General features: G+C 37.4%; 1 protein-coding gene across 1 annotated transcript in view; it reads right to left on the bottom strand.

Moving 5' to 3' along the window:
- Positions 1–758: 758 nt before the first annotated feature.
- KCNS3 (potassium voltage-gated channel modifier subfamily S member 3) overlaps positions 759–14,471 on the bottom strand; it is a 59,396-nt gene continuing 45,683 nt past the window's right edge. Inside the window, exon 4 of the transcript XR_013948704.1 lies at positions 759–1,580. The gene's annotated coding sequence lies outside the window, so the exon portion shown is untranslated. The remainder of the gene's footprint in view (positions 1,581–14,471) is intronic.

The following is a 14,471-nucleotide window of genomic DNA, read 5'->3' as shown; positions in this document are numbered from 1 at the left end:
CCATGGAATAGTTGAACTGCTTCATTGGCACACTGGGGCCAAAGTCTTAAAAAATCAGTGCTTAAATGTATATTTGAATTGTAAGTAAATATCCTAATATTCTGGGATGGTATTGCATCAAAAAGCTTCAACCAAGTCAAAGGACATCTAAAGATTTGTTAGTATATTTTGGTATCCAAAACTAGAAATGGTCTTTCCAGCTATTTCAGAGTACTTCAGTCATTAATTAAGATGATGTTAAAATGGATTTCATGCATCTGGAACTGGCAGGGGGCCCAAGAAGACCCAACCAGATCCTTTCCACTCAAAACTGATAACAAAAGCAAGTTAGGATGATCAATGCTGATTTTATGAAAAAAATAAAATAAAAAAATGTATCTGTTACTGTGGCAATCAGGGACCCAGGGTGAAGAAAAGTAGCATTTAATAGTTTTATGAAGCAACAAATGCACAGAGCAAGAGTTTCCAGTCCAAGAGATGGCTTGTACCTTTGTGAATGATACGTGTAGTTTGCTTCACAGATGCCTCCCCCCCCATTTCCTTCTGTTGAAAGTTTTCCTCCTCTTTGATTGCAAAGAAGCTCCTGAGAGGCCACATGCTGAACTGTGCTGGCTTGCGTCACTGCATAGTGTTGTCAGCTGCTGCATCCAACCCACGATCCATGAATAGCAGAGCTATCCCTCTAGAGACCACCAAGGGCCACTGCCTGCAGCAGCAAGAGCCCCAGCTATCACTTAGCATTAATAAACACAGATTAGTAAAAGGGCAAGATGCTTCCTGCTTGACTTTGATGGATCAATTTGGCTATGTTTAAAAGAATGAATTAAACAGCACAAGGGAATGTTTCCAAGCACAAGAGCTTGACTTTACAGACCTAAACTGTTAGAATGACCCAAACTGGCACTAGAGTCTTCCAGATGGTTCCTGGACAGCTGTTGAAAGCCAACGTGGGCAAATGGCCATTCCCAATGGGCAGTTTAGCTGTAGGCACCATATTCTGAAAAGCAGAAGAACTCAAAAGTGATAAGGCAGGCACTATTCTGACCATTGGCCTCCCTGCCAGAGAATAGCCCTGCCTACACTTAAAGCCAAATGTAGATGTCAGTATTGGCACCCAGGAGGGAACGCATCCTTGGCTCTCCGTAAGCAAGGCTCAGCCCTTGAACTGGGCACACAACCCCCTTATAATACACCAGGGGAGAGTTATCAGCCTGGGATGTTACCAAATCACCCATTTCCCAGAAGAGTCTTGGACAGCAACCTAAAATTATTTATGTTTGATGGCGTCCTGAATTTCTGCAGAAAAGTGCCTACAATTAGCTAGGTCAGGGAGAGATGGCAAAGCTCTGTCTTGGAGATTAAGCACCAGGTTCCAGTCCCAGCTCTGAAGCATGTTTGTTTATTTTATTCACTGACTGTTTAACATTTAATACATAAACACTGTCGGGGACAAGAAAAAGAATCCACAACTCACCCTTTTTAGGCAAGTTTCCTGATAACAGGATTAAAGACTTGTGCTTGTCCTTACATTTTCTGCTTTGTCCAATCGCTCTCCAGTGCTTTGCTGCACAGCAAGAAAGCTTCAAGAAAAAAAGGGGGGAGAAAAAAAAAAAAACTGTCAGATGCTAATATTGTCCCCACTTCAGATAGTCTCTATTAGATGGTTTTTAACTTCTACAGGATAAAAAGCACATGGGGTTGTGTTGCAAATTCCCCATGTGAATTATCCCCAACATCTGATCCAGGTGGACTGCCAATTAAGTGATTTCTGCTTCTCTTTTGGGTTAATTAATTAGTTACCCTCACAAATTAGTTGATGCTGTTGTGCTCATTCCCACAGGTATACCATAGGTATGTTTTGGATACATTTATATTGAGTATTTCACAGAATTAGGTAGCAAACTGAATTAAAGGATCCCAATCTGGGGGAAGAGTTAGTAGCAGGACAATTTGCAGGGCAGAACTTTAGGCACCCTTGCAGTTTCACCAGTGATAAAAAGGCATCCAAAGAACTGAAGTTTTCAGATCTTTTCTCCTCAGCTGACATCCTAAATTCCAGCTACATTGCTTTTAAAAATTTACTTGAGATGTGTATATGCTTCAGTAATCCCATGTTCCTCTGTCTCAGTTTTTCATATTGCATATAGCCAGCCCTAGTACCTTGCTTATGGGCGGGGTGTTAAGAACAGCTACTGAAAGCTGGGAAGATTTTCTTGTGCTATTAAAGACTTACTTGGATGCAGTTTTCTTGCATCCCTTGCTGTTTCTAAATTAAATCAGTATCAGCATAAAGACCTTATGGGAGACTGAGAATGAAGTTACCTTTCAGCCTAAAAGAAGAAGGCTAGGAAATAAAGAAAAGGACAATGTAAGAATGTAGAAGACCAAAGCAAAGGAAGAAATGGAGAGGAGCAGCTTAGTCGTTCAGATACCCAGAAGCACATATCCAGGCAATAACTCATTATTATAATGCTTAATTTGAATAGATGGTACAAAATAGTTTCATGCAAAACTTACATTTGCATGGTTTTACTTAAAGTGTGTCCCTAAATTTTGATTGGAGATATATACACTTAATTATTGCATTGGAATGACAACTGAAAGAAATGCAAGATTCAGAATCCACAATGTATATGTTGGGAATGTTTAAATAAAATTAAGGAAGAAAAGATAGCATCTCTCTGCAAGAGACCGCCTTCATATTATCTCTGCCCTTAACACTAACAATATGTTAAAAGGATCTGAAAACAATTCCTTACAACTCATTCTGGCTGGGTGATCAAAGAAAGATAGCCTACATAGAAAGTAGACTTTATTATTTCTCATTAAAAGTCTTGAAATTAAAATGAGGCTTAGGTACTACATTTGGAAAACAAACAAAAACAACAACAAAAAACTTGCAATATCTCCTTTGCAAAAGGCAGCCTGTAATAATAATACTCTGAAAGAAATGCCTCTTCCAAACTATATTTTGAGCCAGTCCTGTTTTAATCCAAAATTAGACCAAAATATTGGTCAAAACAAAACATTGTTTCTTCCACACCTTTAGAAATTTCTCTTGTTAAAAAAAAAAAAAAAAAAAAAGGTTTTAATTTCATAAGCAGTTCTGCTGCAGAACTTTAACTGTCTTCTGGGAACAATGTAAAACACAGGACATTTCTGGCCATAATGCTTTCTCTTCAGACACTCCAGTGGCATTAGAGAGGCTAAAACCAGACTGAAGTGTTCTGGGGTGGGGAAAATAAAGATGTATGCTTCTCCAAGTTATATTACTTCTGAGATTCTTTCCCCTTTTTAAGTAAGGAAGACTGGAAGACAGTGTATCTGATTTAAGTTATTTTACTGTGAATTTCTGCCATATTTTGAGCATATTCCAAGTGGCATTTGAGATATAAATAGCAGAATAAACAGTCAGCTACGCAAGCAAAGTTGAAAAGTCAGAGACCAACAAGATTATCAGTTGTTTCTGCAGTACTTCTGACTTGCTCACATGCCAAGTGTAATATCATGTGACGAGCATTCTTTACAGCCAAGAGCTAGATTTGAGGTTTCTTTATTTTCCACTGGCACCCCAACATTCTAAAAATAGACAAAACTATATTAAAGCAATAAAAAATGAATACCCCATATGTTTTACCCCAAATCCTAAATTATATGTTGCATGTCACTGTGCTTCTATGGTTGCCTTATAAACATAAGGACAACCATATGTTTTGGAAGGAAATTCCAGAGGTAAAATGAAATGCTTCTCCCCTTCTAAACCTAGTCTTATTCAAGGCTCTGAAGTTGGAAGCTGTGTTTTATCCAATATTTGTGTGCAAATAATATTTATGATATAATAACGATCAGACATAGGACTCTCTCTAGATCCTATTTGATTATGAATACTACTCATTTGGCACTTCTTCCTGACTATAAGCACAAAGAAATAGACAATCTTGCATAATGAAAACAACTGGAATAATGAGTGTTGTTAGAATGCCAGTTTTTTTATGCTCTCTACAAATGCAAATAAGTTAGAATGGATTTACCGATTGCTGAATAAATACCTATCTTCACTGGAATTTGATTTGAGATTATGTCCTCCAGATTTATTTATTTATTTATTTATTATTATTATTTTGCTGTCCAATACTTTTTTTTTTTTTTTAATGACCTTTACTGTGTGTTACCAAAATGTTTAGATCTGCTACATGTTCCAGAGCTCTAGTGCATAAGATTATCATTTGCCTACAAGGACGCACATCTCTGCCAAAAGTACTGTGAAGAATCACATTCACTTTAATGCCTTGAAACTAGGAATAAAATCAAGCTGCTTTCATGTATTTTATTGCCACTTTCAAAACCGTAGTAACAACATTTGAATGTACTGCATTTGGTTTTTGTCATTAATGTGCAAAAAGGGTTAAATCTTATTTTAAATACTCACTGTCCAGAAGCCATTTTTAAGATACCCTGAAATTCTGTTTCCTATTTTGGCAGTATTTAGGTGTTTTGACTTATCTATTTCAGTGGGAATTATAATTTGTCCCTTAAATCTGCCAGTCTTTTTTAAGTCTTTGCAGTTCATTTTCATACTTGGACATAAGTCACTGTGTATCTCTGTTTGCCCTGTTCTGGGTTCTCATGTCAACACTGAAGTGTTTTCTTTTAAAAACCTGATCTTTCATTGTTGTTTTCTTGAGTGATGGTTGCATTTGTGAATCCCGTGAGCATGACTGCAGTCTGAAACTGGAGACAGTTAATCTAGGAACACTTACTCTGCTGCCATTTAACCACAGTCTCCTGGGATGAGCTGAGCGGGAAATATGGGATGCCCAAAACATTAACTATATTGGATGAAAAATTGGTGTCAGGTTTCCTTCTGAGCTCTTTCCAAGTACTCGTGTTATTTGATTTATCCATTAGTCATGTTTGGACTATGATCTCTGGAGTAACTTTTACAGGAGGTGAGCTAATAACCACAAAAGATAGATAGTCAGCTAAAACACATCAAGGATAAGCTTATCAAAATAAAACGGAGTTCCTCCATAATAATATTTAAAGTTATATACTAAAATGCTAATTACCAGTCTCAGATCACTGTAGAGGGGCAACTGGTACCATCATGACAAATAACGAGATCTAGCTTGCCACACGCTATGTGGCAGACTGAAGAGTAAAACAAAGGTCTAAGATTGTGACAAGCCAACAGCCTCTGTAACAAACCGCTTCCTATCTAAATAAAGAAAGCATGAGGTGAGGAGGGAAGCAGATCAATGAAGAAAAGGACAGAGGAGAAGCAGATGGGAATTAATGTCCCCAAGGAAATTGGGTGACCAAACCAAACTCAGAGGTCAGGCAACCTCCATCCTAGTCATGCTCACCTCAACCTGGGACATGCATGGTATAGTGGGGGGGGGGTGCTTTTCCATAGCAGTCCAGATAACATGTATGGCACTGAATGTCCAGGCCAATAGCTATTTTAGAGGACTCTACTCAGATACTATTGGGCAAGAGTTGGAAGTGGTTATCCTTATTTTCAGCAAGATCCTGTATCACTATTGGTACCAAGCCTCTCTGTGCTACTCCTATCCCCATTTCATTGCAAAGAACATTCCTTTCTGATTAGACAATACTGTCAGTTTCCATCACCCAGTTCAGTCCTCAGATCAGTACCCTTCAGATTTCTCAGCACCCTTTTTCTGATGTAGAAATACCTTTACAGAACTGCAAAACTCCCTTCAAAGCTTCTCTTTGCCAGAACACTTATCAATGGTTAAGAAGCTGCTATTCTGAAGCTTCGTTGCTTGCACAAATAATTGTATAATTACTTATCTTGTGTCTGTATCTAGCTGTGGTCTCTAGATTTATAAGCATTTAATACAGGGCAATCGAGGTTAAGGAAAAGGTTGTCCATGCACTATTGAAATACAAATATGTACTTAGTTGTGATTCTCTATACATCTGCTTAACCTAGAACACGATACTTGTATGCCATCAGTTAGATATGAGATTTCTGTTAAAAATACTGGCTTTCAAAATTCTTCCTCAGTGTTAACCGGACAGGATATGTCACTGAGAACTGGAGAAAAAAAAAAAAACTTCAAGAATAGCTAGTTTTCTTGAGTAACGAGAAGTTTGTGGAAGGAAGCAGTGTAGACTCTTCTCAGACCTGTAGACCTGTGAGGACAGTATTTTTTTCTCACTGTAGGGATGGTAAGATAAACAGGAAATAAGGAATATAGCTAGGATGTTACTCCTTACTGGTACTAGCATTTGGTAGAACTGAGAAATACATTTCTCTCTAATATTTTTAAATTAATTTTAAAATTTAATAATTATCTTTAATATTTTTAAAGAGTTTAAAATTTTAAAATTACTCCAAATATCTTTATGCCTCTTATATACTGTTGTGCACTGTCTTCTTTTCATTCCATTTGCAGAAGCCCAGCTAATATATCTTCAAGATCATGATTCTTGTCATAATGGCATCTGTCCCAGGATTCTTGATTTGTAGCCAGAGATTTGGTTAAAAGTTGTAAATGGTGTTTTGTCTTTCAATTTATAATCTGGGTCCTAAATGCTGGAGGGTGAGGAGGGTGAGGGGAAATTGTAAGTATAAAAATAACATTCTAAAAAGAAAATTATTGTACTTCTCTTCCTCTAAAGAAGTTATTACTGTTATATTACTGTTATGAGGAAGAAAAATATTTCTAGCAATGTAAATGCTCCTGACTCTCATAGCCAAGTCCATTTATAGAAGTTTCCTTTAGTTTATGACAGGTAAAACAGTATGGAGAATCTGACACCTATTGTAGACTTTTAATGCCTCATGTAGAAATAGAACAACTGTATAAGAATTACTTTTCAAAATATTTTCTCATCTTCCACAGTTTAAAATGTTTGTTACTGTGACTTCTTTTATTCTTCTTATCATTTTTTATTTTATTTTGTTTATTCTACCTGAATGGCTGAAGTTCACTTTTCTTTGTGGGAGACAAACTTGGTGATGTACCTAATTAAAAAAATAAAGCTAAACATTTCGCTCAAAACAGAAGCATGCCATGTCTGAGAAAGGGGGTTTAGCACTCTTTCTTTTCAACCTTCAATGTCATAATATTCACAGTAATGAACCACTTTACACAGGGCTCTGATTACATTGGGTAAGAAGAGGATGTAATGGATGATGTGAATACCACTCCATTGAGCTCTTCAGCTATTATCCCTTCCCATCAAACGCAAATCACTAAACATATTACAATTTTCTGTCTCTCTTTTTCTATATATTGCAGTAAATTGTGTGAGACAGCTTAGAGAATCAGAATTTTAGATTTTATTCCCTTCCACTAATCTTGAGACATAAATTCAACTCAGCTTAAATCAAGTACATGAGCTGAGCTTCCTGTTTCGCATGCTGATCTGCCAGTTGTCAGCAACAAGGTGAAAGTGAAACAAAATCAGTATCTTGGTATATGAATACCTCTTATTGTAAATAATTGCTGTAGTGCCATAAAGCTACTCACAGGATGAATACATATTGGAAGTATGTCTCTGAAATGCTTACACTACAACTTGAAGACAAATGAAAGACAGAACACATCAATGTAATAAAAAGGAAAGAAATTAGGAATAAAACTCTTGCAGTCACATAAATATTTAAACGTCACTTATAAGTAGAATTGACAATACCCAGCTGAAATACAATCAGGAATATCATTTCCAGAAAGAAGCTCTGATAACACTGATAAATTTGAGGGGTAGATGTCACCCTGTACCTTGTCAGTGAGTGCTCAAGCAAATCTGAAGTCCCTAAATGACATGCAATCTAAAGAACTACATCTTTTCATTTCATATGATAACAGGGCATTTTATATGGCTATATTTTTTTCTCAAATGACTTGAAAATTGCTCCAGGCCACCATTAAGTGTTGAAGGTGGTAATACAAAATACACATATTTTTCAATATCCATTTTTCACTTTGATTGTTTTGCATAGTTTATTTTTATCCATTCCCAGTCACTATCATGATCATTTCAGATCTGAAAACACAATGTACCCTTGCAGATTATAGCACCTACTCCACAATAGCCGACTAAAAGAGTTCACTCAGTTCTTTTAATATATTTCAATAAGGAACAATCTTCAGGGAAATAAGGAAGCATAGACAAAATAGGTTGTCTGTCCCGTCTATCTGAGTAAGTGCAATTTAAAAGTAAAGTCCTATAAAATACGAGAATGAAATATTAAATAAAGAGTATTAGAAAGTTGTGAAAGATAGAATAATAGCTTTAGCTTTTTAAGTCACTGAAGGTCTTGAGTGTTTAAAGTGTATAATGTGAAATGAGCCAGATGAAATAATTATTTATCATTGGCTAGCAAAGACTGAATTCTAAATGGAAAACAATTTTCAATTAACTGGTCATGCTACACTTACCTGAGGTTATGTTGCATAATCAGTCATGAAGAAATGTTATTTGCGTACTGTTCATGAGCTAGATGGTTCTAATGCTCATTTAAAAACTAAAATACTATTTAAAAGAGGGGGCCATTGATAAAATTTTCCACCCACTGGAAAAAAAAAAAAAAAAAAAGAGCAGGATGTTGACAGACACTTTAAATGTATAAATATTTTGAAGAAATGACTTATAGCTGTTGGCATCTAGCATCTCATAAGACTATTATCCTTCTAAAGTAATTCCTCAGCTACTTTTATAATCAAAGCTATTCAGGTCTCTTTATATTACTGCAGGCTATGAAAGTGGAAGCAGGTAATTAAAGTGGTATGTAAACATGTGAATATGCCAAGCTCACCCCTCAAATTCAAAGATAAAGTCTCTGCAGCACTGGGGTCAGTGTCAAATTTCCCTTTGTCACTGAAGGCATATATCAGAACTGATTCCTTTAGTCTCTCAAGCTTCTTCTATTCACCTGCATAATTTCTGCCTATTACCTTCTTTTCACTTGCTGGCTATAAGCTTGGGATGAACAGTTATTGTTTTCAATTTGCCTTTAAAGCATTCAAGCACAGAACATATTTTTTTCTGGCTTTTTAGTTGCTCAGTGCAAAGAGTGTATTATCTGTGATTAGGATCTTCAGGATCTTTTGTAATATAAACAAATATCAATAATGCTCATGTCTTGGAATAGCCTAGGTTTCCTGTGCTGAAATACTCACTTAAAAATTGATACACACATGAGGAAATGGGAGGTGATATTCAGGATAATTGAAAACATTCTTAAATGTAAGTAATTACTTACATCCATTCTTAAATCAAATGGATTATTGCATTACTTTGATTCAATAAATACATGTTATTTCATAAATATACAAAAAGTGGTGATATTTATAGAGTTTTGAAAGGGAATTCTATTTCCAACAAATACAAATAGTCCAATTAACTTGAAAGAAATGGCTCGTGTGCTTAACAGTAAGCATGTGCATAAAGATTTGCAGTAACTATATAGTAGGAGGCACTATTTGGAGAATGCAGCAAACACTTTCTTCTAAATACCACCACTGAATCACCCTAGGATTTCGAAGCACTTTATAAAAGATAATTAATTATCCTCCCTCTACACTGAACTCTTAATCAGAGGAACTCAGCATCTTTTGCTGTCATTAATTAATTCAATCTCCTGAGACCACAGTAAGGTAGGAAAATATTATTGTCCTCTCAGATTTTGAAGGAATTCAATAAAGGTGCCTCTCTTTAGTTATGCAACAGATTACTTATTGGCTCCAGCACCCACCTCCCAAAAAACACACTGAATGCAGCAGCCTGGCAAAATGGGTAATATTGCTGTATGCTTTTTACAGGTGCTTTAGTTGTTTTTCAAACAGTGACCCATCAAGAAAGCCAGAAATAGCATCCAAACATCATGACTTTGAATCCCTAAGCTAAATAGTAAAGGCATGTTTTCACTAAAGGTTGTTAATTAACAATTTAAGACACTTCTACACCTTATTTTGAAGCATCTTCATTGAAATCAGTTTCAGATATTTTTCAGTTGCTGTGTAAGCTGAGTGTGTGCCAACATCAAAAGCCAACAAAAGCATAGTGCTAACAGAAGTAATATGTGTTACAAAGGGAACTGTATCCTGTGAAACTGAAAAAGCATTTTCCCAAAAAGTGCTAATGGGAGAAGGCTATGACTGCATCCCAATACATTCTGTGGTTATAGTCCTCTTGTTAGCCAATGGCTTGCTAACTAAATAAGATGCACTCAGATAGGTTTACTGACATGGCTGTTATATATCAGATGACTTTTATCTCAAAATTAATACAAGGTGTTCAAAATATTGGTGTATCTGGCATACAAGCAGTGCAGGATGAAGCTGTGGTGTTTTCATACTGATGGACAGCTAAGCACCACATAGCCACTCTCTCACTCCCCCTCCTTGACAAAACAGGGGGAGAAAATATGATGTAAAAAGAAAAACTTGTGTTTTGAGATAAGGACAGGAAGATCACTCACCAATTACCATCACAAATAAAACAGACTGAGCATAGGGAGATTAATGTAATTTATTACCTATTGCTAACAGGCTGGAGCAGTGAGAAAGTTAAAGCAAATACTCTTCATCTCCACCACTCCTTCACGGTCACTCTCTGCCCCTGACCATGGCGTCCCTCCCAGGGGACGAACTGAGAACTTCCATCCTTCCCGAACTGAGAACAGGGGCTTCCCGAACAGGGGCTGCCCACAGGCAGCAGCTCCTCAAGAACTGCTCCCACATGGCTCCGTACCACGGGGTCCATCCCCCAGGAGCAACCTGCTCCAGCACGGGTCCCCCACGGGCGGCAGCTCCCCCCAGACCCCCTGCTCCTGCGTGGGCTCCTCTCCACGGGCTGCAGCTCCGGCCCGGGGCCTGCTCCTGCGGGGGCTCTCCATGGGCTGCAGCCTCCTCCAGGCCACATCCACCAGCTCCACGGGCTGCAGCGTGGAGATCTGCTCCATGTGGGACCCATGGGCTGCAGGGGGACAGCCTGCTCCACCAGGGGCCTCTACACAGGCCAGGGGAATTTGTGCTGCGTGCGTGGAGCACCTCCTGCCCTCCTGCTGCACTGACCTTGGGGGCTGCAGGGCTGGGTCTCTCACACTTTCTGACTTCTCGCTCCCATCTGCTGTTGTGCAGCAGTTCTTTTTTCTTTTTTTCCCCTTTCCTCAATCTGCTTTCCCGGAGACTCACCCAGCATCACTCCCAGTCTTGGCTCTGTCCAGCAGCAGGTCCCTTTTGGAGCCGGCTGGAGCTGGCTCTGATCTGACGTGGGGCAGCTGCTGGGCTCTGTTCACAGAGGCCACCCCTGCAGCACTCCTCATCATTCCCCCATGTTCCCTCCTCCCCCCAGCTCCCCCCAGACCTTGCCATGTAAGCCCAATACAGATGCATACATGAACTGAACAGTGTGGATCTCAGAAATTTGAAGCATTTTTGTGTTGTGTCTTTTGTGATACTACAGAAATAGGTATTTTCCTCTTAACCTACATATAACAAAGACATCAACTGAAGACATCAATAGTATTGCTTTCTTGCTTACTATGTACTGTTCTTCAATAATATCATGACTAACATGATAGTAATGTGTAATATATAACTTCTGGGTAACGTGCCTACTGCATCAAATTACACAACAGCTGGAGAAACGTCATCTGCTAGAACCTGTTCAGTCTGAACTTAAGGATTGTTTTACAGAAACTAGCGTTATCAAACAGCCAACAGTTTTCATTCTTGATTTGTCCTTCTCTGCAGTTCCCTGTGACTACCACTAAGAAATGCCAGCAGCATCAAGGAGATGAAAGGAAAAGCAGTTTCTCCATCCTTGGTATTGCTGAAAACTTTGATTAGTCACTTGCTTATCTTCTGCTGTTACCTCCTCCCAGGCAACTTTTTAGGGAAAAGCCAGATCTGACCTGACTCACCTCATAAAATAACAGGTTCTTATCTTCCAGCTGCTACCTAAGGTCACAGCCAGGAAATATTTTATGAGAGTTAACCAGTAAGCCCCCTGGGTCTAAGAATTCCCTCTTGAGACTAGATACAACGGGATTTTCCATGGTAGAAGATCTTATCTTTTTTCCCTCTCTCATTTTCTTGTCTCCCAAGAATGGAGTAATAAAAATACTTTTAGATACTTAAAAAACCCTTTCAGCATTGCTTGGAGCCAATGGCTGATATGACCCAAGACTCTGGGAAGAAGAGACAAAATGTTTCTGGGGTAGTGATGTTAATCAAAGCCCTTTTGAAAATAAAATCTTTTTCTGATGGCCAAAATGTCTGGTTCACAAATATTGTGTCAGTGGCCCAGTTACATGTAGATTTTTGTCTCAGGTTGTCATGTATCTTTCTCCGATAATTTTTAATCAAACCAGCTCTGCACAATTAGTATACTATTTTGCAAATATAGATTACAATCTATCGAGGCATCACAGATAAATGTAAGAGAGTCTTTCACTTCATTTCTTAATGAATACAACGCCATGATAGACCAAATTACATTATTTATAAAAAAAAAAAAAAAAAGGGGGGGGGAGAGACAGGGGGACTTGGAAAAAAATGAAGATCTGTACAACTCTATTGAAATCTGACCCTCAACACATTCAGTTCTGTCTCTGCAGCAGAATTCCTCTTAGATTATGAGAAAAAAATTAAAAATAAAAAAGTATCTTTTTTAACTCCTTATTTCCCAAATAACTCCTGGTAATGAGTATCAATATAATACTGTAAATTGGCAAAAACTGTCAGTATAATGCAAAGTGGTTTTGTTCCAGTGTCTATAATTGCTACCACTACACACAAAGAATAACACAACGAATAACACATACATGGACATTGTGAAATAAGGCTGTCATGTATATATACAGCCACCTGAGCTCTGCATTGCATACTGAATCAAGGGATTCCTGAAAACTCTCTGCTATCAAAACATTTGCATGAAATTAGAGAAATGATTGAAAGAGTGCTTAAGAGTAGAAGCTTATCCTGTGTGCGTGTACTAAGAAAATTAGTTAAACATACTAGTACTCATGCACAAATATGTATAAATTTAATGTATATATACATTTTAAATATAAGTATATGTGCATGTACACATATGTATACGTATGTTCATACATATAAGCAAATAAAAAATAAACTACAATACATAAAAATTATCATTGTTTTTATGATGGATATTCCAGTTAGAATACCCTTATATACTGACTTTCTTAAACTCTCGGATTTCAACTCAAAGAAGACAAATGGAATTGTATTCCTTTTCAGTTGTAGAACTTACTCAGCATTTTTCGTTACAGAGATAGGATTGGTACTTTGTCAGAGTAGTCATTTAATGTATGCCCTGACACAGAAATTCAGACCAAAAATGCTCTATCAACAATAAAATATTCCCTCGTGCTGCTGTGTAACTGAACTTCAATTCATTCAAACATGAAGGTGATTCACTTGGAAAAGATAATAAATTATCTTGACCTGAAAAGTATTTATAACCTTAAAGATTTAGGGTGAAATCCAAAGTGATCTTAAGAAACTAAAACAACCATTCAAACGACTGAGCTATATAGATCCGAAAATATTGCACTGCAGTCACTTCAGTTGGAAGTTCAGCATCCCCTCTGTGATACTTGAGAAATGTAAGGGTATTGAAAGCCTCCAATAGGCCTGAGTATTCTTTGAACTTCACTGACTATAATAATTATTAAGACCTTCCTCCTATAATCCACCTGATTCCTAGTGCTGAGGAGAAAACTGATTTGAAATGAGAAAGCAAACTAAATATTCAATATAAAAATTCCATACTATTACTATACTATTTGTATGTAACTTGACAAATTATATGGTTTATTTTTATGACTGTCAGCAAGATTCATTCTTCAGCACAAGAAAGCTTCACAGAATTACCTGTTCCTACATTAGCTGAGCATCTTACTCAACAGTTCTTAGAGGAATGTGTATAAATGCATGGAGATCAGCCTGTAATTAATTAAAAAATTGTTTGGATAGGGTGAATCATAAAACGTAACCTATGGAAAAGGAAAAAAAAAAAAAGGCAGGTTTATATGGTCATTTCAGGGCATTGATTAAAGAATCTTATTAACAGTTTGTTGTGAATACCCCACAACAGAAGACATGCATAGTAGACAAGCTGCTCAAACAGCTGCCAAATACCATCTAGGGCTATCCATTAATAAAAAGAAACTCTCTCCCACAATCTTCCTAATCTTCTCCCTGCATATATATATATATATATATATCCTTTGATACTAACTCCATGTTGTGACATAACTGCTCAATATATTTTCCATGAACATATCTTGTGCCCGCACATGAGTCCTAGTCCTCTGTCTAGGTGTGTGCATGTTTCAGCTCAAGATCTCCAAGTCTCATGGCTCAAGGGAGCCTAAACTCTACTTAAAATTTGTGTCTGGTTCACATTGCTGCACTTTAAGAAGCTTGAACTCAGACTCATCTGTTATTCAAATCTCATTT

This window comes from Anser brachyrhynchus (genome assembly GCF_964034855.1).
Source record: "Anser brachyrhynchus genome assembly, chromosome: 3".
Lineage (NCBI taxonomy): Eukaryota > Metazoa > Chordata > Aves > Anseriformes > Anatidae > Anser > Anser brachyrhynchus.
The sequence above is the reverse complement of the archived record's forward strand: the minus strand, read 5'-3'. Positions and strand labels throughout refer to the sequence as shown.